A 5,634-nucleotide genomic window follows, 5' to 3' on the forward strand; every position below is an offset into this window, starting at 1 on the left:
ATCCACACCGTGTGGATAAAACAGCTGATGCGTTAGAAAAACAGTCTTCCTTGTAAAATAAATTATTACATTATCACCACATTCTAGTAACACAGAACCGGAGTTTAAGGGGGCAGAGGTTGCCAAACCTGCAGGGAACTCCAAATGCAGGAAACTCAGTCCTGCAAGGTGACCAACCCAAGATTTTCTTATTGGAACTCCAATCTGAACCCTCAAGTTGTAGTGAGTTTTGTTGCCCCAACCCAAGGTTAAACACAACCTGCGTTGCGTCCAAATTCAGAACCGCAGGCTGCGTTCCCTGTGACAAAAGTTGAGGGAGGAAGCCCCTCCCTCTCTCTGGCTGTGATTGGCTGTGTGGGAAGGAAGGAAGAAGGAAGAGGGAGAAGAAGGAAGGAAGAGGGAGAAGAAGGAAGCCCCCACAGCCAGTTCCTCCTCCTCTTTGCAGTCTCACTGACTAGGTTCCCTGCTCTCCATTACATCTGAATTTGGACAGGGGAGCTGGGTGGGGTGGGGTGGGGTGGGGAGTGGAACTGCAGGTCCATCAATACCTGAGCAGTTGCTACAAAGCCCCATGTAGCAGTGACCTCAGGCAAAAAGAGGCAATTGTTATTTGGTCAAAGTTTCCCAATGGCATTTTGGGAATGATCAGGAAATTTAGAAGATGTTTGGACCCATATGATAAAATTAACAAAACTCATGGTCTGTCATAGATCTTGGTGAAATATGAAGCCACTTCTTAATCACTGGCAGAAGAAACCTACCAACACAAGAGGAGTACAATGCTACTGTCAGAAATTAGCTAAGAACTGAACAATTTTTGATAGGAAATTGGATACTCCTGACCGCCCTGTCAGTGAACCATGTGGAGTCAAAGGAGCCTCTTCTGCCACATGCCTAGATCTCATGTTCCTCTGGAACAAAATAATATCTGTAGAAGAAATGTCATGAGCGGGAAAATATATTAGTTCTTTTACTTCTGCATCCTTTTCTGTTTCCACATATTAAAGCTAGAAATATACATTCATCTATCTATAGCTCTGTCCATGCATTGAATGAATACATTCCTTTTGATGTACACAGCCCATCCCCATCCCCATGCATGAGAAACATAAGCTGCCTTTTAAATGGTCTTGATGCATTCACAAAAGCCCAGTATATGGGGTGGGGGGAGAACCATGAATATCCTCTGCAACTGGTTATACTCAGATATACCATATATCTGAGTTGTCCAGAAGACTTCAGAATCAAATGCGCAGAAGATTACCAACACAGACATTTGTGTGTGTGTGGTGGTGGGGGATCTCTAGAGGTATCATTTAGCTAGTTGTAGGTATGCTGATAACTTTCTCTTTTCTTTGGAAAGAAATAGCATGCTAATGATGGTCAGATGTCACAAATGACTTTAAGGGTGTTTTCCACTTTCAAGCATCTTGAATTCTTAGAACCTGGCTGATCTGCAGGATCATGATGTAATATATTAGCACTTTTTGAGCAGCTGAGCAAGAAAGGTGTCAGGGGGGAAGAAAACACTGCTGTCATTAGCTAAAGCCTTGTCAGGTTGGGGGAAATTCAGTCTTTTCTCAGTCCCATTTTTCTACTCCCCCAATTTCATGTCCATCACTGAGGCTTTGCCTCAGACCGAGCAAATGGTGGGGCTAGGCCTGCATTCCTAAACTAGGCCCTGCCTTCTGCGACACAAAGCCAAGCACAGCCTACAGGCCCTGTGAAGGAGGCAAGTAACACTTTTTCCCTCCCCAGAAGCTGGGTTTGAGGTAGGGGTGGGGGAAAGAGGTCATGCTTTCTATAGCCTCCATTTCTTTACTCCGTTCCCAATTCTAGCTCCTGATTTGGGAGTGGTGGAGGAGAGCATCAGAACCATGCTCTCCCATATAAGCAATGCAAGAATTGTCTTCAGAAGGGCCCAACACCTTGAGGAAAGCATTAATAACTTGAAAATATTGTGTGCTCCCCAAAAACCTATTGCAGGTTTCCAGCAGTGACTGGGCAACCATCTATCAAGGTTCCTGTAGCAGTTTCCTGCACTGCGCTGAGGGCTGAACTAGAAGGCCTCCAAGGTCTTTCTGATGAGTTACAATTCTTGCCAAGTCAATACTAAGGCAGGTTTGGATGAACTTCCACAAGTCTGGTTCTTGGCTAATGTGCTGTCTGAGCCCAGCAAAGTCTGGTTGACAAGCCTTCTGCACAACATTGTCCAATAGTTTCCACCTGTTTGTAATATTCTGTATTTGGAATTGGGCAGAAAATTTTGGCAAATGGGTGGAAAACTTGGGAACCAGACAAACTTGGGAACCAGAAAACTTGGGAACCAGACAAAACTTGGGAACCAGCAAGTTTGGGCAACATGCCCTCCTGGAGCATGCGCTTCCCAGGAGCCAGACTTGTGGCAGATCATCTGAATTCACCCTAAGTTTCCTAAGTACAGCAAACTGAAGCCATTGGACACTCCTCGGCACCTTATCCTCGGCACCTTCTACAGTACCCTTTCTTCCTGCCTGAGCCATGCTTTGGTCTCCATTCAAAATGGTAACCAGTATGGGTAGCTGGTTTGGATTCTGACAGGAGATAAAATATATGATTTTGCAATTGCCTTCTCAAACTCCTGTATTACAATATTGCTGCAGCGTGGGAGTAGTTTGCCAGTGTCCCTCATCTGTTTCAACTTTTTCCTAATGATTTCAAGTTGATTCTCTTTTCATTTACATAGTTCCACTGCAATACTTCAAATAGGGAATCCAGATACCCCAGAACTGAAAGGTATTATCCTTTTTCTGAGTGCCAGATTTTCATCATTCCTGACATAATAATGTAGACCTCAGTATTTCTATTATCTTTGGCTATGAACATATTTGTTATTTGTTAAGGGAAAGAACAAATATTGGAGATGCCCTGATTAGGAATTGAGTTATATGCCTAGTATTCCCACTGAATTGAAAGCAGAATGGCATTGTTTTTGCTATATTGTCTACATGTTCCAGCGGGTCAGTTTAATGAGTCACTGGATGAACATTTCATGGTAATATATACTTGCAGAGCTGAAATCCTGACTGTGCTTTCTGTGAAAAGTGGAAGCACTTTCAGCACAAAAAATGATGAGAAAAATCAGCAACATGTAAAGCCTGTGAGGATATATTTAAATTACTTAAGTCATTTGTCTCCCTAAATTCAGTGCTATACTCATATCAGACACATGGCCTGCTGAAACCTATGGAAAATCCCCCATGTGTGGACCGTCCCCAAAATATATGTTTTGTGTGTTGGAGATGCAGCTCCTGATGGCATCAACTCTTAGAACCAGCAACCCTATTGACCACTAGGGGCATTATGGGTAGAGTTAACCAGTAAGAGCATTCCCCCTTTGACCATGCTTTCTCTACTCTTGATTCCCGGTTTTTGTGGGGTTCCCGTGTCTTTAAGAGATGCCTAACAAGCAAGCATTCAGTAGGTGAAGCTGTTCTTGTAGTTGCAATTCTTAAAAAAAAAAGTTGCACCAGGCAAATTTCTGTTTGCCACACAGCTATCAAAGGCTTCACTACCTCCCAAAGGGGGGGGGGGAGTTGGTGCTCCTGAGGAAAAGCTCCTGTATGGTCCAAGAGTGCCACATAAATTAGTCAATTGCTAATAGCCCTATTCAGACATTATGTTGTTCAAGTGTACAGATGTCTGTAGACACATACATGTTTGTTTGTTTTTTTAGCCTAATTTCCTTAAGGAAAGTAAGCTTATGAGATCACCCAGCATTGTATGTGTCTGTGTGTGACCATCCCTGTGTCCCCCCCCCCCCAACATCAACTTTGCAATGCCTGGAGCAATATGAACCAAATTGGGTACAGTTGTTCATAGGGCACATAGGGACACCTCTACACCGTAGTTTGTGATGATGTCATCCACTCCATTGAAGATGGTGGACACATGAACATATAAGGCATAACTGGGTTAACACAAATTGGAGTGGGCATACTCTTACAGTGAGGCATAACCTGGTACAGGGACTTTATTGTTTCTTTGTTTAGAAATTGTATTTCTTTACTACTACTACGATGATGACAAATATTTATATACCTCTCTTCAACCAAACTTCTCAAAGCGGTTTAGATAGATAAATAATACATAAATAAGATGGCCCCCTATTCCCAAAGGGCTCACAATCTACAAAGAAACTTAAGGTAGACACCAGCAACAGCTGCTGGAGGGATGCTGTGCTGGGCTTTAGAAAACTATACCATCCACATTCCTTATGGACCACATCTCAGCAGGTCTATACATTTATAACTGGACACACACAACCCCATGGGCACACCCAATGAAGATCTTTAGAGTCTGTTCCTGAAATATTACTCATGGTAAGCGATAAATGAAAAGTCGGTAATCTCATTAAAACCAATCAAAATATGTTATAGCAGTGGGACAAAACTAAATCCCATAGATACAGAAGTCAGTATTACGTGAAGCAAACTAAATCTCTAAAATAAGTGGATAGATGGTGCATTCCAATATTTTGCTTTAAAATCATGCAAAATACCATCCACTAGTATGGATGGTATTTTGCATGTTAATCATAATTTCTATGATCATCATTTAATCCTCATAAAGACTCTCTTTTAAGCATTGTTTGGAGCAGAGTGCAGGTCCAAATAATTACAGAGCATCCTACCATTGCTTATGTTGACATTTTCTGCTGACATTGGAAGCCTAATTTAATTTAATTAAATTGTTTATATTTATATAGCACCTTTCACATCAGCCTCAAGTATAATAAAAATCCATCATATAAAAGCAATTAACACCACAATATAAACCAGAGCACAAACAACACAGATATTCAGCAGAAACAGGAACCATTATATATATCAGCAGCACTGAAAAGCAAAACACAATCCCCCCCCCACCAAAAAAATGTATTCATTATCAGTACAGCCAACAGGTATGGAATAGCAGAAACCCTGTTGCACTATAGTGCAGCCCACATTATTCATGCTATATACATTTGAAATATAAATCTCTCTTATTGGGAATTGCTAGAATTTGAAAAGAGACAGATAGGTTTTTGGAAGTGAAGGCCTCGACTTTGATGATGATGAACTATGAGAAGCACTAGGGTTCACTAGTGTATCACTGAGCACCATTTGCAGCTTTCTATGCTGATTCTTATTGCTGAATGTTGATCATCCGGCAAGCAGGGTTTCAAAAAGTGATGCCTCCTGCTGTTTGTATGCAGTGAAATTTAATTTCTGAACTAAGAAACTGCATGAATTTATAAATGTTTGCAATGCAACACACAGAAAAACAAGCTCAAAGACCCTGCAGACTATATACCTGTATTTACCCAAACAGAAGACGAGTCTGAATTTAAAATGACCTTCTTAAAAAGTAGAGATTGAATACATGTTATACCTGCATTTACTGGCTGCATTCGCATGTAGTGCAGAACAGTGGGTCCATTGGACCACAGTTCCACTCTCCCCTCCACATTCAAATGTAATGGAGAGTGAACTATCTGCAATCCGTGAGACTGCAGAGAGCAGGAGGAACTGGCTGTATGGGCTTCCTTCTTAACTGGACAGTTCACTCAGCCAATCACAGCCAGAGTTGAGGGAGGAGCTTCCTCCCTCAACT

At 41.9% G+C, this 5,634-nt stretch overlaps 1 long non-coding RNA gene across 1 annotated transcript; it reads left to right on the plus strand.

Moving 5' to 3' along the window:
• The first annotated feature begins 392 nt into the window (after positions 1-392).
• On the plus strand, positions 393-1,030 carry LOC128322802 (uncharacterized). Its single transcript, XR_008306005.1, has 2 exons — positions 393-458; positions 711-1,030. It is a non-coding gene; the product is annotated as an uncharacterized LOC128322802 (long non-coding RNA).
• Positions 1,031-5,634: the final 4,604 nt, after the last annotated feature.

This window comes from Hemicordylus capensis, chromosome 1, assembly GCF_027244095.1.
Source record: "Hemicordylus capensis ecotype Gifberg chromosome 1, rHemCap1.1.pri, whole genome shotgun sequence".
Classification (NCBI taxonomy): domain Eukaryota; kingdom Metazoa; phylum Chordata; class Lepidosauria; order Squamata; family Cordylidae; genus Hemicordylus; species Hemicordylus capensis.